Source organism: Melanerpes formicivorus, unplaced genomic scaffold, assembly GCF_026170545.1.
Source record: "Melanerpes formicivorus ecotype bairdi unplaced genomic scaffold, bMelFor1.0.p_v2 SCAF_2, whole genome shotgun sequence".
Lineage (NCBI taxonomy): Eukaryota > Metazoa > Chordata > Aves > Piciformes > Picidae > Melanerpes > Melanerpes formicivorus.
In genome coordinates, this window is record NW_027142354.1 from 36,973,044 (window position 1) to 36,999,102 (window position 26,059).

A 26,059-nucleotide genomic window follows, 5' to 3' on the forward strand; every position below is an offset into this window, starting at 1 on the left:
TCCCTCTTTTATGATTTACTGGTACATTTTTTACAATAAACTGCCATGAAATACATTCTAGCTGAAGACTTGCACTTGTATGACTGAATTCATTACAGTCAACATCTTTAACGTGATGCTTACTAATTCTAAAATGCAGACTAAATAAATGCACATGGTTTTACCTCATGCCAAAATTTGGACTTCTGAATTCATCTTTGGCTGTTTTATGCAAACTAACAGTATTCTAAATTTCTTAAGGGCTCTTCTGGAACAAAGCCTCCTTTTGGTTGAAATGTCTGATTTTTACATTGATCAACTGTGCTCTTTAAGTGCTGACAGGGACTAATGGCATGCCATGCAGGACATTAACATTCTGTAGTCCTACTGTACAGATTTATTTCCAGTTTTGTACTTGCACCCATGGATCTCTAAAAAGGATAAAGGATTTTCTTGATCTAATCATCAGGTTTTGCTTTTAAAGTAACGTGCACTGCTATCACCCTTCAAAATTTTTGACCAGTCATTGAAGGACTAAAAAGTTATTACTGGTATCACCTCAGACTAATGATCTGTTGTGTTATAAATAAGTATAAATCAGGCAAAACCGAAGCTTTTTTGTTTTCTATTTGTTCTTTGTTTATAAGTATCATGCTGGAACTTTTTCACTTTTTGTTTGCCAATGTATTGTTTCTAATCATTAAAAATGGCACCAACCGAGGCTGTGTTCTTACGCTGACAGTGAACAAAGTTTGAAGTAAAATGTTTCTGTTGCATGGATATGGTGTGTTAATCCAAGGCTTGTCCTGACTGTGCATTCGTCTCAAAACAACAACATGGGCATGCCCGCATCACTTCAGGGGATCCTTAATCAAAGAGCAAAACAAGCTGCTCTGTGCCAGAGCTGCTGCTTAATGTGTGAAATGAAGAGCTTGTGCCATATAGTCCAAGTTTCAGAACTTCAGTGTTAAAACAGCACTGCATTTGTCTAGGTGGATGTTTACTTCCCTTCTGTTACTGTACAAAATGACTGTGATATTCTTGTAAAGGCTCCAAAGGCAAATTTACCTGCAAATTTCCAACTGTGTTGAAGTTAGTGGCTTCCATTAGAGCTCTTCATTTGGTGCTTGACCTATCTGCCTACAGGAGCATAGCCTTTTTATAAAATCCTGGCACTTGTACCACAACTAAATGTATCAGACCTGACGATGCTCATTAAACATGATGATCATTAACTTTTTTTTTACCATTAAAAACTAGCATTGAAATAAGTACTTAATGCATTGATTTGACAATAAGAGGGTGGCTAGCATGGTTGCACCTTTTTCTTTAGTGTGTGTTTATGGTGTCATAGCAACGCTAATGTGAAGTCACTGCTGCTTAATTAAGCAGATGTAAACAGCTGCATGGGATATTAAACTCTAATTTGTATCCACATTACCAATTATTTTTTGCTCTAACCTCAGTTAGAATACTATTGTACCAAATTAATGCAGATATTCAAGCCTTAGTAACTTGCCTCTGTTACAGCTCAGTAAGTAAACTGATCTTGGCAGCAGATGGGAAATAACTGTCTTTCAAGGTTTTAGCTATAACATGCAAGGTAGATATCTTACTTTGCAGAAAAATCACAGTGAATCCCATGAAGTATGTAGACAATGGAGTACTTTTTAAATCACTTCCCCTCATCTTTTTACCATTTTATCCAAGTGTATAGGAGCCTGTATAGTTAAAGTCAGTTTCTGGCCATAACATAAAAGTCCCATTTTTTAACTCTTAAGCTGGTTTTGTGGAAAATGGTTTAAGAATTATTTTCAAAGGCACAAAGGTCAGCAAACTGCTGGTTAGATCAGGACAGAACTTTACTCCATGGTTTTTGGTCCTGCCTTTGGCCCAAGATTCACCTCTGACAGGTTGCCACATTGCAGAGTGGAATGTTACCAGGCACTGGGATCACTGTAGCCATCCTGCCCAAGGGAGAGCACACCACACAAGTCAATAGTCTTTCCTGGTGCTTTTAGGAAGGGAAAAAAACAAGGAAATTTAAACAGTAAGAACCCTGTAAACAACTTCCAAGTTTCATTCCTGTAATTACATATTAGATATTTAGGTACTAGCAGAATAAAATATATGTGACTATAGAGTGACTGGGTCTGCAGCAGCCTCTTTGGCATTGTTGGTTGGGTTTTGCTGCTGTTTTTCTTCTCTAAATCTTTGACAAAAGTTCAAGGTAGAGATAGTGCCTATCTGCTAGACTGTCAGGGATAAAATTATGTGAATGGAGGCAAGACTGGACTACTGCTAGCTTCTAGGGAGCTTTAGTGTGGGTCTACCATCAGCACTGTATTTGGATGATGATCTATTAAGCAGCAATAGAGCCTGAATCTTTACTTAAAGACAGCACGCTCCTATACAACACAGGAAATAAAAACTACACTGCTTATGCTGGCTTTAACCTCTGCTTGCTACATCAGATACAGCATTCAGGCATGCTCGGAATCACACTGTTAAAAAAGGAATTAGTACAAAACTTTTTTTTTTCCCATGCCACTATGTAATCCTACACATGAACTGTTTATTAGGGTGGCTTTTCTTTCCCAAAGTGTTTCTGGTATTAATTAACATAAACAAATGATCTCTTTCACACCCTGAGGCAAACAGCTTGCTAAGAAAATAACCATATCAATTTATCGTGTGTACAAATGTTGAACCCAAACCCAGCTGACCTACATTTAAGCCAATACAATACTACTATGTTACCCTGGATCCCTGTGGAGGAGAATTACTGAAGTTTAGATTTTCAGATGGAATTCCTCAGGCATGTCTTCATTTTTTACCTCCATACTGCCTTTGTATTAGTGTGGTTTAGAGGCCTTCTTTTCCTGTTTCCTTATTTGCTTGTCCAGAAGCCAGTCTCCATCACCTGCCTCCCCGGACTGTCAACTCTGTTGTTACAAAGCAGAAAATAGAAACATTTTTCAATGGAATAAAAGAACAGATCTACATTTATCTTGCCATAAGGAATAAGTATAAGGTATACTAAGCAATTTCAGGTACATGTTGTTAATTCTTTGGGGTTTTTTCCCCACTATGTGTATATACACACATACTTACTTAGGTTTAAATATATTGGGTCTGGCAGCTACCTGTCTTTGAAAAGCAGGTTTTTGAGCTTCAATGTTTCTCTCCTTTCCTACAGATTAGGTGGAATTTGCAGGTGTTTATATTGAAACGTGATAGAAGTAAGTTTCACAATTACTAAAACAAAATAGATTCTCCTAGAGCATAAGATGCAGACCATACAATATATACCCCACAAATTACTACGGTACAGCTCTAAAATCTCAGCACTGCCTCTGTTTTTAATAAAGGCTCAGAGAACACAAATACCAAACCACAATGAACCATCCTGATTTTGAGAGGTCTGCATGTTATGACTTGTCACCTTTGTAAGTCACAATCTCTTCTGTGCTTCTTGCCTGAAAAGCAACTTTTTAAGTCTTGCAAAGTGCTAACTTGGTAAACTTAGTTCTCTAGCTGTATTAATGCTACTTACCCTTTACATTTAGAGTGCCTATACTAACTATATCATTTAGTAATACAGAATCACAGAATCACCAAAGTTGGAAGAGACCTCAAAGATCATCGAGTCCAACCTGTCACCACAGACCTCAAGACTAAACCATTGCACCAAGTGCCACATCCAGTCCTCACTTGAACACCTCCAGGGATGGTGACTCCACCACCTCCCTGGGCAGCACATTCCAATGGCGAACGACTCTCTCAGTGAAGAACTTTCTCCTCACCTTGAGCCTAAACTTCCCCTGGTGCAGCTTTAGACTGTATCCTTTTGTTCTGGTGCTGGTTGCTTGAGAGAAGAGACCAACTCCCTCCTGGCTACAACCACCCTTCAGGTAGTTGTAGGCAGGAATAAGGTCTCCCCTGAACCTCCTCCAGGCTAAGCAACCCCAGCTCCCTCAGCCTCTCCTCATAGGGCTTGTGCTCAAGGCCTCTCACCAGCCTTGTTGCCCTTCTCTGGACACGTTCAAGAGCCTCAATGTCCTTCTTAAACTGAAGGGCTGAGAACTGGACACAGTACTAAAGGTGTGGCCTAACCAGTGCTGAGTACAGTGACTTCCCCGCTCCTGCTGGCAATGCAATACCATGGCTTCTGGGCATCTTGTTCAGACCATGCTTTTGCCAAGAAAGGTTAAACCAGATGATCCTGCAGGTCTCCTTTCAACCTGGTATTCTATGATCATCTCCAAATGTCTAGATAATATTAATGCTAGAGTCTAACATGTCTGCAATTCAGATTGTTAAATACAAAATTGTATTGGAGAGGTGTCCAGAAAAGAAAAAAGCAGGTTCTTTATCAGTCAGAGACCATGCAGGGTATCTAGCAGCCCTGCTTCTGGTGGGAAGATCACCAAGTTAATCTTGGGATGCAGGATGCAGGGCAAGCAGAGCCCTAAGAAAATCTGAGAGTGAAAAAAAGGCATGATGTTCTTCCCCTTCAAAGACATTTAGAAGCGAGGTAACTGATAAGACTTGCACACCATAGAAGTTGTTAAACCTCAAGAGTAATGCCCAAAACTAAACCAAATATAAACGTGTTTACAAAAATAACAAGCAGGCTGCTCTACTAGGGTTGCTAGATATGGCTTTTATGTAAGGAACATGCTTTTCAAACACATCCTGTCTCACTGCATTTAAAAACCATCAGACAAGTTTCCCACATAACCACTTACTGTGTTTTGGGTTTTTTTAATTTGTTTATCCTGCACCTCCATTCATTGTTTTCCCACCTGCCAACCCACATCCACAGATAGGCCTTTAGTAGTTCAACTCTTTGCATAATGCTCTATGGGCAGAAAGTAACCACATCTCAGTCTCCCAAGAGCAAATATACAAACACAATAAAAGTGTGACACCTCCAACCAGAAAATTAAAGCAAACTAAACTGGAATAATACCAAATTCAATTTGCCATCATTAATGACTGCCTCTGTTCCCTTATTAAGCATTTTCTCATTTACCAGAACAAATGGGAAAAGCAAAATGTGAGGCTGTTCCATCTTTTCAATTTTCTTTCAGATGTTTAAATGAGTATGTGATTCAGAAAACAAAAGTGAACCCAACAGAAAATGTCTTGCAACCTACTCTAAGCAATGGTTTGGATGTCCCAGAAGTCCTGTTCTCTCACCGTGAAACTCTTAAGTTTCCAGCCACAGAAAAACTTTGCCCTTATATAAATGAGCAGTGACCACATCAATGCAAACTTCCAGAACCTTGTCAGTCATAGAATCATAGGATGCACTGGGCTGGAGGGGACCTCTAGAGGTCATCCAGTCCTCTTGTAGTAAGCAGGGGCATCCCCAACTTCAATCAGGTTGTTCACAGCCCCATCAAGCCTGACCTTGAATGTCTCCAGGGTTGGGACCTCCACCACTTCCCTGGGCAACCTGTTCCTCCCAATGATTCACCACCTTCAGATTCCTTTGTTTGAAACCTGTTATAATAAGCTTATTTCTACAATTACTTTAAGCAGCTAATTAAAAAGATAATGAGCTGGATGCCACACAGCTGTATAACAGGCACAGCTGAAGCCTAGTGCACTACAGTTCACAGAATCACAAAATTAACCAGGTTGGAAAAGACCGTCTAGTTCTAAGCCTAGAGTGTGACAGCAACCCTTGCAACACTGCAGGAGGGTAACACTGCACAAGGAGTACACCAGCATGATTAAATTACCATGTAGCAAGGTCTTAATCGTTATACATGCATAATCAGCCTAGCCAAGCACCAGCATTCTCACATTAGGGAGGCCAGGGTGCCAGATCCCTGTGCATGCTGGCTGGAACAGTCCTGCATGACATGAGCTCCAGCCAGTTCAGGCTGTTTGCTGGCAAGGTACTGTGGCAGTGACTCAAGAGGAAATGGCAGATCAAATAGCCAACAGCAGGATTGCTGGACAAGAAATTATATGCCTGCCAACAGGACCCATCCTCTTAACTACCAAGTTGTTACTGTGAAACCCCAACTGGATTTTGAGGCAGTGCAATTTGGTGTGATACAAAATTCAGGGAGGCTAGGCTGGCCTGGCCTTCAGCTCAGCAGCAGTCACAAGAGAAATCGTGTGACCATCTGGGCTGGCTGAGTTTTGCCACAGCAGGTGGGTTTCTGGATAACTCCCAGAGCACTACAGAAGCCCCAAACCAGGGAAAAAATACCTCTTCCAGATTTAATTCAATGCATGGCCCATCTCTCTCATGGTCACTAAAGGCAACAGAATGTGCAGGCAGATCACAGGCACTGAAATACCTGCTGTCATATCTCCCAGGGAGGCTTTAAAGATTAGCAACATGAAGGATCTCAATGGAGACCACCTGATCCGTAAGAACAGAGAAGACAAGGTGGAAATTACACCCAGATGAGGATTTAGCTCAATACAGACCTCATTCTAGTTAAAAAAAACACAACATTAAATAAAATAAATTAGTAACACAAACAACAAAACTCGAAACAAACAAACAAAAAACCCCACTACTAGTACACAGTCACAAACAATTGCTGTTGACAGTAAGTAGTGACCAAAGCAGAAGTCCTACTGATGTGTTAAACCTCTTTCCACTCTCTTCTAGCTGTTTCTCCAAGGAAATCATTCATGGTAGAAAACAAATAGCCAGATGAAAAATGACACACAGTAGGGAACTGAACATCAGTACCTTGTGTCAGAGGAGAAGCCAAGCCATTTAAACAAAGGAGAGGAGTACATGGCTCCTGATAAACTCTGCAGTTCAGGAAAGATGGTTCTGTCTTGAAGAGCTCTCAAGAGTCTCTGTTGCTAACAAAAATAAATGAAGGATAGTGCAGAAATTTCAAGACTGCAACAGAGAACTGCACTGGAATGCAAAATTTGATGTATGCCTAATACAAGACATGGATTAATTAGCTGAATAACATAGTTGAGATACTGTTGCCTTCTTGAAAATGTTTGTATGACTTGTGTAAGTGTATTTTTACTCACTGCTTTAAATATGCCTTTGCTTTTACTTGCAAATGCGTTTTCAGGCACAGGATCCAACAGCAAATGATTCTCCATTGCCAAGTGTGCCCTCAAACGCAGTTGTCCAGTCACTGTCACTACAGACTAACCATGACTGTAAACTCATCCAGTTTTCATTTTCCCTTGACAGTTCATTTTGCACATTTCAGCACTCTGACCTTCTTCTATGCAACAAAGCTCCACTGAGGCAACAGAGCTGTGCTAAGTGCCCCAGCATTCATCACTGGCTGCAGTTAAACATCCTAGTAGGTCAGGGTCTGGAGTCCCACCACAAAGCATCCTTAATCTGTCATACAGAAATTATTCTTTGTTTATTCCCAAATACTACATCCTATGACTGACACAGTTTAAATTGCCAGCAGTGTTTGCCTCAACCCTTGCTGCCTTTTTTATCAGACTGAAGTTGTTCCAGAAGCCCTCTGGGAGAAAATGCTACAATTTAGATTTTTTCTAAATTGAAAGTATTTCCATAGTTGAACAGCTTTCACTTTAACAGCCTTTGGGGTTTAGTTCAGTCAGCATATGTAAAGAAAATACTTCAATGTTCTTGTTGTGTTATCATCTTTTGACCGTAGTTTAGGCCTCTGTTGTTATTTAGATGACATCTAAGGAAAAATACAGCTCTACGTGAAGTTAAGGAAATGTTTCCAGTGTCATTTTGAGGCACATATCAGACAAGATTATTTGCTCTTTGATTTCTTGTTAAAATACAATTTAACAATTCATATGACCATTCTGCATACTAAATCCTCTGCCCAAAGTCAGTTTTATCACAGAAATGCTGACCACCTGGAGGCGATCACCCTTCGGCCCTGCTATTCCCCAGTCCCAGCTCCCTCAATGGCTACAACTGCTCATGAAATACATGATCCACATCCCCTACCATCATGATAGTTTAGACCCCGTGCTTCAAGCTAATTGCTTTCTCCCTTTTGTCCCTAGTTCCAGTTAAGTAGCAATGTTACCATGGATACCCTGCGTTTATAGCTTACTTCAGTTACAAGACATAATTTGTACATTTTCATTTACTCAAAACCAAAACCATTGCACAAGAGGTGAAGAAAATAAGCATGAACACTAAGCATAGGTCGTGTTTCACTTTTAAAAGGCTGGCCATTTTCAGTTTCTCTCATACTTGCAGTTAAAATCCATTAATCATCATAAACCATTTTGTCTAAAAGAAGAGGTAATACATTTTCCCATGTAAATCACTTCATTGCCATGACAGAATAATGTCAGAGAATCTAAACAGGTGTTCTAATAGATTTTCCTTTTGGAACAGTGCTTAGGATTAAAGTGGGGAGACACATACACAACACACACACAACACAGGGTGTGACTGATACCAGCTGCTGGTAAGAAAAATTCAGTTTTAATTGTTGTAAAATAGACCTAAATACTATATTGACACAGATACACCTTGAGAGACTGAGAAAAATACACACATAACTTAACAGTGGAGCAGTAAGAACTCAAGTCCTTTCTAGAATAGAAGTCCAGCTCCAGCTAATAATAAGATTTTCTGACATTTCTAAAAAACAATTGAAATCAAAATTAACTTCGTAAGGTGTATCACTTCATTCCTCTTTTTAAGGATCATTTTTGATCAGTAATTCAGCATTTCGTGTTCACCATTTGTACATGCACATACACTTGAATACACAAATTCCTTTAGCTGAAATTAGCTTTGCATCTAACTTGGCTTTGTGCATAAGAATTCTCAAACAATGGAACAGCAGTACAGGTGAGAAACAGAACTTTATTTCTCCCTTCGAAAGAGATCAACTTCCCCAAATTGTAGCCTACACTTTCGTCCTGGTTTAAGGCTGGACAGATCCTCTATTGCCCTGAGAGGGACAGAAGAATGACACTCACACAAAAGGATTGGATAGTGATGGAAAGTTTAAATGGAGAAGCAATTGGTGTTTTACAGAAACTACGAAGCGTAGTGGCAAGAATATCCCAAAGCATACAAAGTGCCGTACACCACACCCTAAGGCCTCCCAACACTTCCCTGCTCTCCACCTGAGGGTGTATACTCAAAACCCCACAGGGCTCTTTCTCCCTTTCCTTCGCTGTAAAAAATTAAAAGTTATTCATAGATCTTTAAAGTAATTTGATTCATAACAGCAGAAGAGTTTTCTCATGAAATCAACCTAATCCTTTTGCCAGTGATTTCTATTCATTTTTGTTCAGCTTGGTTCACTAACCAATTTTAAATACCTCTAGATGTACCCTTAAATATATTTTTAGGGTAAGACATCATTAACATCCCCTTGCACAATCAAAACCTTAGTATATAGTACAGGGGGAAAAAAATAAAAGAAAAAGAAAACAAAACCCCAAACAATAACACAACAGTAAAACATCCACACAGAAAGCAAAGAGAAATCTTTCTTACTCCACACATCCCCCCCTTCCTTCTGTTCATCTCCCTCATAAAGACAGAGACTGTGTTTCTGTAGTTGTACCTCTATGTGAACTCACTGATCACTACAGAAACAAACAATTCTGCTTTGTCCTGACAGGGACAGCACAAGAGGTGAGGAGAAAGTTCTTCACAGAAAGAGTTGTTGGCCATTGGAATGTGCTGCCCAGGCAGGTGGTAGAGTCACCATCCCTGGATGCATTCAAGAGAGGACTGGACGTGGCACTTGAAGCCATGGTTTAGTTCGTCATGAGGTGTTGGGTGACAGGTTGGACTTGATGATCTCTCAGGTCTTTTCCAACCTTATTGATTCTATGATTCTATGATCCCTCCTGATGAACTTCAGTAAGCTTCATTAATTTGTCAATACTGATAGGGGGAAAGGGAAATATCAAGTGCTTTGTATTAGCTATAGCTCTGTATTACTTCAGTGGAGGAGGCCACCTTAAATGAGAACAACCCTTGGTAGCAATCAGTCAGGATCTGGGTGGTATAACTCCCCAAAACAGAATCTTTACTGCTGATTCTCAACAGGTGCAACACAGAATCCCATTAAAAAAAAAAAACCACTGACTGAGACTAAGTATGAATTGTTCTCACTAAAACACTTTAAGATCAAACACTGTGTTCTTGAATGCTGTTTCCCTGTATCATTTATCAATTCATAGATTATCTGCATTTGCTTACCTCACTCTCACTGCAAAAACTACTATCAACTTTTCCAATGTTTACATTTTTATTTCCTTTCTATACTCTCCTTGCTCACAGAAGGCTTGAGTTCATTCTTTTAAAAAGTAATGTGAGGTCTTTCACTGTAGATTATTTAAGCAGTCTGTAGTACTCACCTCATACTTGAATGTCCAATTTTCTTAACTTCAGTAGTATTTTCAAGGTTAACAGTAAAAACTTCAACATTTTTTTCCTAAAATGACACCCTAATTAACTCTGTTTCATCTACATTGTTTTTCAAGCCCTTCAGCATTCTGCCCCTTTTAAGAACAAATAAATATATATAACTAATAATATATATTATAACTGTATATATTTATTATAGATATTATTATATATTACAGATGATAAATATTTATATATAACATTTATTATATCTAGTATATTTTAAATATATATTATAAATGTATATATAGTATAAAATGAAATTCAGTAACTGAAACAATGATTCACTTGGCCATATGTTAATGTTTAAAAGATAACAACAATAGTAACACAAATTAAAAGGGAAGTGTATGCACACATTTTCCATATTGCATTCAATTTAGGAATAGACTGAAGCTGACAAACTTATATTTACTTTAAGACTCCTTGATGCTAGTAAAATTTGTTTGTTTGGGGTTTTTTAATTAAGAGACTGGGGCCCATTATCATCTCAAGCTGTGCTAAAAGCTGACAAATTAAACCTGCCAGTTTCATAGTTTCATAGTTTCATTCAGGGTTGGAAGGGACCACAAGGATCATCTAGTTCCAACCCCCCTGCCATGGGCAGGGACACCCCACACTAGATCAGGCTGGACAGAGCCTCATCCAGCCTGCTCTTAAACACCCCCAGGGACGGGGCCTCGACCACCTCCCTGGACAACCCATTCCAGGGTTTCACCACTCTCATGGTGAAGAACCTCCTCCTCACATCCAGCCTGAATCTCCCCACCTCCAGCTTCATTCCATTCCCCCTAGTCCTATCACTACCTGATATCCTGAGAAGTCCTTCCCCTGCCTTCCTGTAGGCCCCCTTCAGATACTGGAAGGCGACAATTAGGTCACCTCGGAGCCTTCTCTTCTGCAGACTGTACAGCCCCAACTCCTTCAGTCTGTCCTCATAGGAGAGGTGCTCCAGCCCTCTGATCATCCTCGTGGCCCTTCTCTGGACACGTTCCAGCACCTCCACATCCCTCTTGTAATAGGGGCTCCAGAACTGGACACAGTACTCCAGGTGGGGTCTCACCAGGGCTGAGTAGAGGGGGAGGATCACCTCCCTCGACCTGCTAGCCACACTTCTCCTGATGCAGCCCAGGATCTGATTGGCTTTGCGGGCTGCAAGTGCACACTGAGAGCTCATGTTGAGCTTTTTGTCCACCAGCACCCCCAAGTCTCTCTCCTCAGGGCTATCCTCCAGCCAGTCACTGCCTAGCCTGTATTTGTGCCTGGGATTGCCTCGACCCAGATGCAGGACCCTGCACTTGCTCTTATTGAACTTCATGAGGTTGGCCTGTGCCCACCTCTCCAGCCTGTCAAGGTCCCTCTGGATGGCCTCCCTTCCCTCCAGCGTGTCTGCTGCACCACACAGCTTGGTGTCATCAGCAAACTTGCTGAGGGTGCACTCAATGCCACTGTCCATGTCCCCCACAAAGATGTTGAATAAGATAGGTCCCAGGACTGATCCCTGAGGGACTCCACTTGTCACTGGCCTCCACTGGGACATGGAGCCATTGACAGCCACTCTCTGGGTGCGGCCATCAAGCCAGTTCCTTATCCATCTAGTGGTCCACCCATCAAACCCATGTGTCACCAGTTTGGAGACCAGGATGTGGTGCGGGACAGTGTCGAAGGCTTTGCTCAGGTCCAGGTAAACGACATCAGTTGCTCGCCCCTCATCTATTAATTTTGTCACCTGCTCATAGAAGGCCACCAGGTTGGTCAGGCAGGATTTGCCCTTGGCAAAGCCATGCTGACTGTTCCCAATCACCTCTTCACTATTCTTTTGAGCGAGTAGTGACTCCAGGAGGATCTGTTCCATGATCTTTCCAGGCACAGAGGTGAGACTGACTGGCCTGTAGTTCCCTGGTTCCTCCTTCTTGCCCTTTTTGAAGATGGGGGCAATGTTTCCCCTTTTCCAGTCTGTGGGGACTTCACCAGACTGCCAGGACTTTTGAAATATAATAGAGAGGGGTTTAGCAACCTCATCTGCCAGTTCTCTCAGCACCCGTGGGTGTAACCCGTCGGGTCCCATGGACTTGAACACTTTCAGGTTCTTCAGATGATCACGAACCTGATCTGCACTTACAATGGGCAGTTCTTCCTCCCCGTCCCTGGCTTTGACTTCCATAACATCAGGAGTGTGGCTAGAGGCCCTTGCAGTGAAGACTGAGGTAAAGAAGTTATTAAGTACCTCAGCCTTTTCCTCATCACAGGTGACCATGTCACCATTTTCTTTTCTGAGGGGGCCCACACCTTCCCTAGTCTTCTTCTTCCCATTAATATACCTGTAAAAGTTCTTAGTATTCCCTTTAATCTCCCTGGCTAGATTCAACTCAAACTCTGCTTTGGCTTTCCTGACCAGGACTCTTGCTGCTCGGGCAGCTTCCTTGTATTCCCCCTGTTCTACCTGTCCTTCCCTCCACTTCCTGTAGAGTTTCCTTTTAAGTAATAGTGTGTCCAGTAGCTCCTTGCCCATCCAGGCAGGCCTCCTAGCATTCTTACCTGCTTTTCTCTTTGTTGGTACACAGAGCTCCTGGACACAGAGGAGGTGGTCCTTGAATACTGACCAGCTGTCCTGGGTCCCTCTTCCCTCCAGGGCTTTGTCCCATGACACTTTGGCTAGCAGATCCCTGAAGCGATCAAAATCTGCATGCCTAAAGTCTAGGGTCATGAGCTTGGAATACTTCCTCCTGATTGCCCTGAGGATGTTAAATTCAACTGCTTCATGGTCACTGCAGCCAAGGCCGTCTATGAGCCTCACATTGCTTACCAGCCCTTCCCTGTTGGTGAGAACAAGGTCCAGCAAAGGTCCAGTTATAGATATATTCCTTCAACCTACTACAAACAGAAACTGATTACTTCTCTCTTTAAGCTCACTGTACTTTTGTGTGTGTTATGTGTCTCACTCTAATAATTTTCTTCCAGGTGCACTGCAGCAAAGCGAAAAATAGCATTAACCAATTCACAAAACTGTTGCACACAGCTTTTGCTGAAGTAAAATTTCTCTTTCCTCTGCACTGCAGAACTGCTCTAACCACTGCATTTACAGATGACAACACACTGATGACAACACACAGATGACAACACACTGGTATTTAAATTCTGCAAGGGTACCATCTGCCCTTATTTGAGCTATGAGGCTGAAATGCCCTTTATTCCAACAAATCAAGAGATCTTTTGAAGAAAAGGATGTAAATTGTGTGGAGGAGGAAAGAATATAGACTACATTTCATTTGCTTGGAAAATTCTATTGTACTCCAAAGAAACAAAGCAGATTTCAAAACAGTCTTGATCAACCACTGAACCTTTTGACCAGATGCTGCCACAACTTACAGGGTGGCTCTTCCAGGACATGACTCTCAGCATAAAATGCTACCATTAGTAATTATTTTCCTTGTCAGAAACAATAATGTATCAGATCTCTTAAAGGTCCATGCCCTCCCTTTATTCATCATTTCCTGAACAAGATACTAGAGCTCTTAATATGCATGCATGCAAATTGGTACAGCCTGATCCCCCACTCATCCAGCAACATCCATTTCCATTGCCTACTTACCCTTCCCTCCACAAACACATACATGCTATCTTTCACACTGCATTATGGACAAACTGAAACAAAACCCTTCCAGGCTTGTCTGCAATGCCTCTTCTCAACACTCTTTTTCTCATCATTTTCCAGCATCTACCATGACAGCTCCTCCAATGTACTGATTGTATATACATGGAGGGTTTGCAGCAATTTCCATTATTTACATAGCATTCAGATCTTTTCATTAAAAAGATAAAATCAGACAAGATGCAGCTGTTGACACAGCTGGTTTATGAAAACATTCTTCACTCTGCCTTTTACTACATTAGCTCTCTCCACAGCATAGCCAAATACATAACAACTCTGTCTTCCACTGGAACAGTTCTTATCAGGACATCTAGGGCACTGACTGGCCATTAACAGCCTTGACCAGCCTCACCTGGGGCCTACACACACCCCTGTCAGCCCATGGGGCCAGGAGCTCTATTTAAGTCCAGGCCATCAGTCTTGGCCTAAGCTAAGTTGTTACAGTATTGGTCTCCAGATTTGTCACAGCTATGGACCCTGTTGATCCCAATCCCTGCACTGCCTTGGCCTTGGACCTGCTCACTGTGAGTTTACATAATGATCTAGACCTGGCCACAGCCTGTGAGTCTGCCTTGCTCATCTGTCCTTGCCTATCTGTCCTTGCCTTGCCAGCTGTATAGTGAAGATTGTTATCCAATTCTTCTGCAGTGATTAAGATTTCTAGGCCTTATTTTAAAATAGCTCATTTAAAATAGCAAAATTACTTTGCAGGCATTGAGTAAGCAAGAGAGTTCTCTTGCAATGCTAAATTTGAACTGGAAATTGACAAACCTTTTATGCCAAGTTTGTACTAAATATGGTATTGTGGCTGCTCCTTTTTTATCTTCTACAACAACACTAGGAAAATATTATAGCTGAAGATGTCATTGTTATGAAAGTATTGGGAAATGAGGGAATCTGTCCCTAAGCATGGAAAGTTTGGAAGTAGGTGGAAATTTCCACATTTATGTTGATTTTTGGTGCATGTTAGCTTGTTGTTTTTTTTGTTTGGGCTGGGGGGGTTTGGTTTGGTTTGTTTTTTTGTATGGACTTGTAATGCCTTTATGTCATGAAGCTCCATAAACTCAGGACTTGAGAGGAAAACAGATGAGGTTGGACTAGATGACCTTTAGAGGTTCCTTCCAACTCAAATCATTCCATGATTCCAGATGTAGTACAGAATGTAAGATGTTGTGACTCTCAACAAATGTGACATTCCACACTACAGAAATCCTTCTTTGCTGATCTTCACCGTCTAGTAGAGCTTAATTGAAAAGATTTATTTGCTATCATGACCTGGAAATGAGCTAGTGGTAATGTCTGTCAGATGTATGTTGGGGCTGAGTTGTAGTCACACTGCCATTGGTACTGCTGAGCATCCTTCAACACAGGTAAAAGGCTATGGGTGATCCCCATGGCCTCACTGTAGAATGGGAACAGCCATAGGGAGGACACAAGTTGTGAGGTGTTGCTCAGTGTCTATTGAAGGTAAGCCAGCATGTGTCCAAGTGACCAAGAAGGCCAACAGCATCCTGGCCTTTAACAGCAATAGAGGCCTGTACTGGGCACTGGTGAGGCTGCATCCTGAATGTTTAGAATAGAATAATAAACCAGGTTGGAAGAAACCTTCAAGATCATCGTTCGGTTTTGGGCTTCTCTCTCCAGAGAAGGGCATCAAAGCTAGAAAAGGGTGTAGATCATATGCCCTATGAGAAATGGCTAGGAGTAGTGGGCTTGTTTATGCTAGGAGGACGCTGAGGGGAAGTTTTCTCACTCTCTACAACTCCCTTAAAGGAGGTTAGAGTGAGATGGCAGTTGGTCTCTTCTCCTAGGTAACAAGTGATAGGACAAGAGAAAATGGCTTCAGGTTGTGCCAGGAGAGGTTTAAGTCAGACATGAGAAACAGCATCTTCCCTGAAGGGGCTGTCAAGCCCTAGAGCAGGCTGCCCAGAACAGCAGTGGGGTCACTATCCATGGAGGAATCGGAAAGGTGTGTACATTTGGTGCAGAGGACATGCTTTAGTGGTGACCTGGCAGTCCTGGGTTAACAGTTGGACCTGATGATCTTAAAGGCCTTTTGCAACCAAAACAATTCCATTATTCTGGTATAGTGACTGGCATAGCAGTGTCTCTAAGAGGCACTACCCCAACATAAATAAATAACAGCAACTTTGGTAATTCAAAAGGAAGACCTCATCCTTTATTTATGTGAGCTGAAAACCCATTACTGAAATGTTCTTTATTAAAAAAGCTACATCTAGAAATAGGAAGAGCTGCAAGTGCTTTATTCTGTGAGCAGTGTATTTGTAAGCAGAACTCTAGCTGGTGACACTGAACTGCACTGTCAACATCTGAGGAAAAATCCTGTCACTGTTTTCTTACATTTGGTGAATGTAGATGAATCTCTTTTAAAATAAGTCATTCTTGTTTTTTTTTTCATCCTGTGGATTCATCCAAGCCACCCACAGCTCGAAGATTATCCTTTCCTGAACTTGCCAATTTTTTCACATTTGAAATCTACCAGCTGCCAGATTTATATGCAAACCCAATGCCTCACACCACACAAGACATCTCTCTCACTTTTAAACTAGTCATTTGAGTAATATGTGAGGTTCACTTACAAAAACTGTTAGAAAAAGGCAGGTATTCCACCTGAGAAATCTGGGAAATTTCCCCAGGGCAGATACCTGACTACAACATCAGTGAAGTGTGGACTGCAAAAAAAAAAGGCAGACTAGCGCTGCATTAGCACATAAAGCAGTAAGCTTTAGCATTGGCTTTATCTAGATTCTGACTCTATCTTCATCTTTAAAAAGTCCCACATTACACAAGCTGTGAATTCATTCATGCCTAGGGAAATTATGAAGACTGTAGAAGTACTAGGAGATCATTATTTCTCAGAACAGATCCTTTTTCTGTGTCTCAGCCTACTCTTCCCTCTTGAATTGTATTCAAACACATATTTAAGCAAGGAATCTATCTCACTTTTAGTTCTGATAAGAATGAGAAATTAAAACCAGAACAGGGATAGCATTGGGTTTTTTTAAAAGAACCCAGACAGACAGCTAACTCATCTCCTAGTCATATTGAGCAAGTTATTTTCTTATGAATCATAGAATCAGTCAGGGTTGGAAGGGACCACAAGGATCATCTAGTTCCAACCCCCCTGCCATGGGCAGGGACACCCCACACGAGATCAGGCTGATCCTCAAACGCTTGGAGATTCCCTCAGTGTATCCTTTTCGGTAGTTACTTCTGTCCAGGGCTGCTGCTTTTTCGCTGTATGAAGGACAAGGAGGGGAAAAAAAAAACTTGGCAGCTCCCAAGCTCTTGGTGGGCTCCTTCAGAAGAGAAGTTCTGAATGTCACCTACAATCACTGTCACCATGAATTTCACATTCTCTTGGGTTAAAAGTGAAGCCAGCTACAAACTGATTTAAAGTCCTGCAAGTTGTGCCAATGTATAAATTAGTACTAACATCTTATCTATGTTCACTACTTTGCTTTAGGTTTCCTGATAGGAAATCAGTAGGATGTCTTATAGATGACTTCCTCTGACAGTTATGATGTTTGAGAAAGTTTTGTAAAGAAAACTCCTTTAATAGTGGTTATTTCTGACTGGCTTTAATCTGTTAAGAACTGCTGCAAACTATTAGCTGCTTTGCTTTGTGGTTGTCTTGCTTGTTTGTGGAATAGGAATTCCCTTTCCTAAAGAAATATTGTTGCAGAAAAGCATCATAGAATGGCCTAGGTTGGAAGGGACCTCAAAGATTACTTACTCCAACCCTCCCCTGCCATGTGCAGGGGTACCTCTCAAATAGACTTGGTTGCTCAAGGTCTTATCACAGCTATTTTCCTGGCTCCAGAACAAGCACTAAATATGAAAGAGAAGCCTGCTGCAGCTGGGAACCACCAGGTGCAACTTTCAATTTTACTGAAATAGAACCTAATGGCAGCATTCATCTGCGCTTTCCAAGGGCAGGTGCAGTGAGGGTATTTTATGGAACCACTTCATTTTATATGTTGTTTTAGCCGCCTGGGCACACTGCAGGCTCATGTTCAGCCTACCATTGACTAGTATCCCCAGGTCCCTCTCTGCCTGGCTGCTCTCCAGCCACTCTGACCCCAGTCTCTAGCACTGCATGGGGTTGCTGTGGCCAATGTGCAGAACCCGGCACTTGGATGTGTTAAATCTCATGCCGTTAGATTCTGCCCATCTGTCCAGCCTGCCGAGGTCCCTCTGCAAAGCCTCTCTCCAGAAGATCAACTCCTGCCCCCAGCTTGGTGTTGTCTGCAAATTTACTGATGATGGACTCAATGCCCTCATCCAGATCATCAATAAAGATGATAAAGAGCATGGGGCCCAGCACTGATCCTTGGGGCACACCACTGATGATACCAAGTCTGAACACACTGACAAAACTAGCACTACAGTGATCAATAGAAAAATGTTTCACAAAGAAAATCAGAATCCAATCTTCCTCTTCCTTCCCAACAACATATCAGCATGAGCAATAGTCACAAATTCTGTTTCAGAGCTAAATATGGAGATTTTAAGATAAATACTATTATTGATGAAAACTTGAATCTAAGCTTGTCACTGAAGAAAATTATGTCACTAATTGCAATATAGGAAAGAAGTGAAATATGACAGTGATTTGCGTTGCCAGTGTCAGCAGAGTTTAGCCTAGATGTACGGGGACACTATGACACTGGAAATGCAGTAATAGGTGTAAGTACAAATCCCCCTATGTTATACAAAGAGAAGTTAAGAGGGGGAAAAAAGTATTGGGAAAAGTAAACAGTTTTCAAATTTGTGTGCTGTGAGCAAAAATGTTAAGGATCATGGTGGTGTTACTAAATCAGGAGTTTTGCATACACCAGGGTTAGTGAGGCCTGGCTTCGAAATGATTTGTGTCTCAGCTGACTGCAAGCTGCAACTGAAGCTTTTTTATGCCCTCAGGGCATTCAATGAATCCTGACTTCAACCCCTCTTCCCTCCCCAGTTACCTCCTCAGGGCTGAGTTCTCTTTCACATAGTAACACAAGGTTTTCATGCAGGAGGTCTAACTATCCCAGTTTGTATTTCTCTTCTTGTTTATCCAACTTTTTCACAAACCTAAAAATCCCCTCATCAACCTCTGTCATTAAGTTAAATGCTCTGTTGATCTTAAATCATAAATAGGACTAAGATATTGGTATTATCCCATTATTTGCATGTATTAATATATTTTTATATAGTCTGTTTTCATCAAATAGACTTTACAGCCTATTGATTTAGGCAATGAGTCTGAACACTGTTATTATCCCAAGCTTCTGGCAGGATTTTTTCCTGGAGGTTAAATGGCTTCTTTCCAAATTGCACCTTGGCAGAGATTTTCTGCTGTGCTTAGACTCATGGGATTTCCTTATTTTTGTACTTCTAAGTCATAAGCAACAATAAAGTATTTATGATATCTAATGTCTTGGACTTCACAATAATCATTCTAGTAGTATGACAACCTATGGTACCATATTTTTCAGAATGTCTTAAATTTTGCTCCCATATAACTGTATTACCTTCCAACTTACATGTCAATCTCAAGGCTTTGCATAGTAACCACAGGTATTCTGTACATTCTGAGTGTGAGACCTCCCTACAGCAGGACAGTGTGTGTATTTTGATACCAGTCCTCACTACAAATAATATCAGAGAATACAGTAACTGCTATAGTTTGGTTTTTTTAAAGCTTGTGTGAAAAGGTTGGAATAAAGCAGTAATATCTAAGATGAGTTGAACTATCTGTATATGCATGGAGGTGTGGCAGGTTTGATTTATAGCAGCTTTATCTTAAATAAAAAAAAAAAAATTAATTCTAGGGAACACAGGTGACAAAATTACATTTTCAGTTCTAGAATTCAGAAGCCAGTTGCTGGAATAAGCTCCTCCTCCCCCAACTGCCCTCTGTGCAAATCTGAAGCAGTTAAAAGATTCTGTGTTTGGACTTGAAGTCTGAAGATATGTACAAATATGTAACTATTTCTGAGGCACTAATCCAGAAATGTATTATCTACTAAACTAATAAACACAAAGCTTCCCTGCTACTAGGCCTACCTATGCACTTCAATGCAGAGAAAGAACATGGAGCCTGGCATACCTGAACACTCAACCATTGATGTAAACAGGGGACACATTCAAAACTCAGTTCATTTGTCAACCTGACAGTAGCTGGAAGATTTCTGCATGCAAAATATAGAAGCATCTGGCTATCAAGAATATTAAGACCTTACCTATTGATCTCTTTCATCTGCTTAAATTAATTCAAGATGTTAGGATGCCAAAAAATGGTGATTAAAGATCCCATGCATAAAAACAAAACCCAATGAAGCAATTAGGAGATGGTACACATACTACAAAACCATACCTGCTGTACAGCTCCCAAATAGCAGACTGAAAACCTATAAACCCCAGAAACCTGACTGCTAGAAGTGGTGGACACTATGGCTTATTTTAAAAATGCATTTTGTTTATTTGTTATGAAGGACTTAAAGGAGAAAATTGTTGCAAAGAGAGATAAGGAACCAGAAGATGGGAAAATATGATTGTATTTCTATTACATGTCTGTTTGTTTTTAAAGGACCAAGCTACAATATTGCCTACAAATATAGGTTAGGTTTAACTTCTCTAACAAGGACCTATAGTCCCTGCAGGACTGGGGTTCATATACCAATAACATACCATAATCCCTGTGGTGGTAGGGCTAAATTGAGTCCAGCACAAACCCAGACAGGTCCTGGAATGTCTAGACATGGTCCCCCTCTTTCCCCTCCCTCCTGCAGGAGTTGGGGTAATGTGGGAAAAGGGACAAAAGAACAGGCACCAACATGTCTCCTTTTGGGGTAAGAGCACTGGCCACTGCTTCTCCCAGACAGGCCTATATTCCCACCTTTCATGGCCACAGCCTGGCAGAGTCCCATTTAATTGGCTAAGTGTTTGCTGGCTTCAGTTGCCCTATTGGCCCAATTGAATCTCGGACAAGTCATAAATACACAGGCTGATTTCTATTTGCCTTTGCCTGGACTTGCCTACTTGGACTTGCCTTGCCTTGAGTTGCCTGGTCCAAGACCTGGGATAGAAGCCATGAGTCCTACTTACTGGAAGCCTGAGAAACCACAAGCCTTAGGACCCAAGCCCCACTTCCCCTTGCAACCAAATTCGTGCCATGCCTCAGTTTACCCAGGAAGATGCAAGAGCCCTTTGTGAAAACGTATGGTACCACCTGCCCTCTTACTGGAGTCACATCAGCCTCAAGGCCACGCTGGCACCCTTACAGCCTTAATGGCTAAAGTACAGCAGCAGCACCCCTCTGTGAGTAACTAATTCATTGCCTCCTGTATTTACAGTTCTCCTCGAGTCTCCTCTGTGGTGGAGCACCATATTGCTCCCGGGGATTCTCGTATCACAGTATCACCAAGGTTGGAAGAGACCTCAAAGATCATAGAGTCCAACCTGTCACCACAGACCTCATGACTAGACCAAGGCACCAAGTGCCATGTCTAATCCCCTCTTGAACACTTCCAGGGGTGGTGACTCCACCACCTCCCTGGGCAGCACATTCCAATGACGAAAGTTCTTCACGGACAGAGTCATTCTCCTCACCTTGAGCCTCAACTTCCCCTGGCACAGCTTGAGACTGTGTCCCCTTGTTCTGGTGCTGGTTGCTAGAGAGAAGAGACAACCCCTTCCTGGCTACAACCACCTTTCAGGTAGTTGTAGAGAGCAATGAGGTCACCCCTGAGCCTCCTCTTCTCCAAGCCAAACTCCCAGCTCCCTCAGCCTCTCCTCATAGGGCTTGTGTTCTGTTATTCCTTCTAGTTTGCTTAAAATTGTTACATTGCCTAAATACATTCCCACTGTAAATATATATTCAAGCCATACACCAAACCTATTTGATAAGTTTTTGGCAAATATTCATATTAATTAAAAAATTAATGCTTTAATTAATATTCATGTTTTCAATATTAATTTCCATAAATTCTATAACAATCCCTGCAGCAGATTCATTTAAGTTAGAAACTGGAAGACTTCACAACACAAACCAATACAAATTGCTACATTAACTAGGCAAGTTAAAGATTCAAGCCTTATCTTTCCTTTATTAATTTTTAAGAGAGCAGGATGAAAATCACTGCACCTACTTTTACTCTTCCAGAAACAATTTAACTGTAGCAAGGGCACCATCTTTATCCTGTACCTTTCTTCCCTTTATAGTACTAGTATAGAAATTTATGGCTTGAAACTGAGATGTAAATAGAAATAGCTATTATTCTGTCAGGAGCAAGGAGATGACATTTGAGGAGAATCTGTTCACACTAGAAGCCAGACTAAATTAAGTCTTGACCTATACCACACTGTGATGCTATCAGAATCTGGCTGCGTGCCAGTCAGCCTCAATGCCATCTCTGCAATCTAAATTTGGCTGTTACATATATATATATATAGAGAGAGAGAGAGAGAGAGATTAATCTATAGAGAGAAAAAAAAAAAAGAAAGCAACACATGATTGTTGATAACCTTTCTAAGTTTAGAAAAATAAATAAAACATTATTTTAATAGATGTAGCAATTAATGCCATTGAGACTGAATAATACATAACTTCAAAAAAACTACCAGTAGAAGTGCTGGAAAATCTACACTGTCTTTCCAAAGTCATGCAAGTGTCACTGCCACAATCAGACTCATTATTCATTTTTGGGGCTCTGCCTGGGTGGAGATTGGGACTGAGATAATGAACTAAAAGAGGACAGCAGAGGAAGACAAGGAAAAGTTCTTTTTGTCATTGTGTGTGTTTTGAGAAGCATTTCGCCAAATGCTTTGAATCATTTTTTCTAAAATCATTAGACTAACAACAGAGGGACCTTGACAGGCTGGACAGATGGGCAGAATCCAATGGTAATGAGATTTAACACATCCAAGTGCCGGGTTCTGCACATTGGCCACAACAACCCCATGCAGTGCTACAGGCTGGGGTCAGAGTGGCTGGAGAGCAGCCAGGCAGAGAGGGACCTGGGGGTACTGGTCGATGGCAGGCTGAACATGAGCCTGCAGTGTGCCCAGGCAGCCAAGAGGGCCAATGGCATCCTGGCCTGCATCAAGAACAGTGTGGCCAGCAGGAGCAGGGAGGTCATTCTGCCCCTATACACTGCACTGGTTAGGCCACACCTCGAGTACTGTGTCCAGTTCTGGGCCCCTCAGTTTAGGAAGGATGTTGACTTGCTGGAACGAGTCCAGAGAAGAGCAACAAAGTTGGTGAGGGGTTTGGAACACAAGCCCTATGAGGAGAGGCTGAGGGAGCTGGGGTTGCTCAGCCTGGAGAAGAGGAGACTCAGGGGTGACCTTATCACTCTCTACAACTACCTGAAGGGAGGTTGTAGACAGGCGGATGATGGTCTCTTCTCCCAGGCAGCCAGTACCAGAACAAGAGGACACAGTCTCAGGCTGTGCCAGGGAAGGTTCAGGTTGGATATTAGGAAGAAGTTCTATACAGAGAGAGTGATTGCCCATTGGAATGGGCTGCCCAGGGAAGTGGTGGAGTCGCCGTCATTGGAGGTGTTCAGGAGGAGACTTGATGGGGTACTTGGTGCCATGGGTTAGCTGTTTGGGTGGGTTGGATTGGTTGATGGGTTGGACACGATGATCTTGAAGGTTTATTCTAAATAAACTATTAAAGCATGACAGAGCAGCACTGCAACCAGAATACACAGATTTAACACATGATTATTTAATCACATCACAACCATCTATGGAAAGTTCTCACCTCCCTTTTCCTGACTACACTTTCCACTAAGCAGACCAGTAAAGCTCTGTATTGATAAAAGTTATTTGTGGGCCAGTACAGCTGTGAAGTGTGTTTCACAGCCACCAAATGCAACCTTCTCCCATTAAGATGGTGCAATGTTCAGTGAAAAAAAAAAAAAGAGAGATAAAAATCATAAGGAAAAAGCTTCATGAGGAAGTTCAGGAGATAATTTAAGCAACATTCCTACCTTCAGAAATCTGAATGTGTGTGCTGAACATCCTTTTCTTCCTCTTTATAGCAACTTTTACAAATAGGAAGACTATCATGAACTCCCCTTAAATTTTTTGACTAAATACCATCCTAACTCTTTTCTCATAGGTTAAGTCATAAAGAAAAGAATAACATTTGAGATAGAAACCAGAGACAAGTTGAGAATTACTGATTAATGGAAAATATAAAGCTAAGGGATTTCAGCAAAAACCTTCTGATTCCCTAACTCTTTAGCTAATGTCGGGGGGGGGGGGGGGGGGGGAATACCACAACAAAACACAAAAACCCCACAACCTGAACCAAAACCACCTGTCCCTAAGGGTAAATCAATCTTAATTTGTTTCTGAGCATTCAGACCCTGTACTGATGTATCTTCTCAATTTTACTGAGGAAGTAAGTTCTCATACTTGATACTTGAAAAACACTCACTAAAATGTAAAGCACAAATGTATGCATGATTTTTACCACACAAAAAAAGCTCTTGCTGAAAAAATAATAAAATTAAAAATCATGAATGAGTTCTAAGAAGGATTATTTTTACCATAAAGGAAAAGCTTAGCTAAACAGTTTGAGCAATAAAGGTTGAAATGGCATGTGAGCATCAATGATGAATGAGCACTCAGACTTAGAATTGCTGCCAAGTCCAAATGAAAACTTCAATTGAATAACCTAAGCTTCATTTTCCTGGAGGAAAAAAAAAGGCAAGGCTTGCATTCATAAAGTTATTTTGAAAAAACAAAAAAAAATAAAAAATGGACAGGAAGATTTGAGAATATTATCAAGACACAGGTAGCAGCAGAGACCCAAAACCTGTTCCTTGGAAGTTCTAAGGAAGGATGTTTTATTCAGGAGGACACTATCACTAGGCCGTTTTGGCATGATCTCTCCTTATCTTGTGCAGGCTTATCAATTTTTAGAAGCAAATCCTGTAGGACTTTTGCCAGACATCAAGTCATATGCTTTTAGCCCAAGTGTGCTGACAAGAATTTGGCGGCAATGCTAACATACACCTGAAAAGTCCTTGTGAAAAATGCAGCGAGTAACAATTCTAATGACTTTGTGGAAGGACAGAACACCTACTGTATCACCAAGGTTATAGAAGATAATAAGGGGGGTGGGGGGAGGGGTGTCAAATTACTATTTCTGGTAAAAAAATGTTTTGGGTTCCTCTCCCTCCAACATAAATTTGGAAATCTGCCCTGAAAACACAATGTCTAATCTACATCCAGAGAGATCAGAAGAACATACAGTTAGTGAAGCATATACTGCGTGTGCTCCAATCCTGGTTCACTTATTCCGGGAATGATCTATGGTAGTGAAGAACACAGTGTATGCACTGATTCATCCCAGGCTAAGTGGAATTGAATACAAGGAATTCACAGCATTGATTAAGTATCTTATTTTAGAAAGGCTTTTCTTTCTGTGGCTGCTCACTTGCTTGTTTTACAGGGGTTAGTATATTTATTCTAAGGGGTTTAGATGTTACATGTATAAAGGAAAGCCGTGCAGAAACACCACCAAATCTGCAGTTGGTGCGTGTGTTACTATCCTCTTCTGCATAGACGTGGGAGGGACTTCAGTGATAGCAAATCCCCTAGAGACACTAGATAAGGTTTTACATTTCTTTTCTATTTGGTGAATACTTGCTTGTAATACAGAAATAAATGACCTACTGCACCTGCAAATCAGTGCCTGTTTTCTTGAAGGCACTCCCAGCTATAGATGTCTGTAAGAACAAAAAACTTCAGTAGAAGGAGGAAATAAAATATGCAAACTGAAATTCTTTCAAAGGAGAGACAGCAGCACTTTCCCAGCAGGAATTTCAGTAAGCAATGAGAATGAGTCATTATGATACAGCTCTGTGATTCAGACAATTCAGAGCCACTCTGGGATGTAAAACCACTGACATATTTTTGCTCTGAACGAATCCATACTACAACAAAAAAGTATTGTCCAGCTCTTATGAGACTCTCCTAACAACTTTCTGATGGAGGTGTGTTTTGTTTTTCAA

At 41.3% G+C, this 26,059-nt stretch overlaps 1 long non-coding RNA gene across 1 annotated transcript in view; it reads right to left on the reverse strand.

Moving 5' to 3' along the window:
• Nucleotides 1–849: 849 nt before the first annotated feature.
• Nucleotides 850–26,059, reverse strand: part of LOC137450232 (uncharacterized) — a 31,109-nt gene continuing 5,899 nt past the window's right edge. Inside the window, exons 2-3 of the long non-coding RNA XR_010989557.1 lie at nt 2,817–2,924; nt 850–1,993 (exon numbers count right to left, since the gene is read on the reverse strand). This is a non-coding gene — a long non-coding RNA (uncharacterized lncRNA). The remainder of the gene's footprint in view (nt 1,994–2,816; nt 2,925–26,059) is intronic.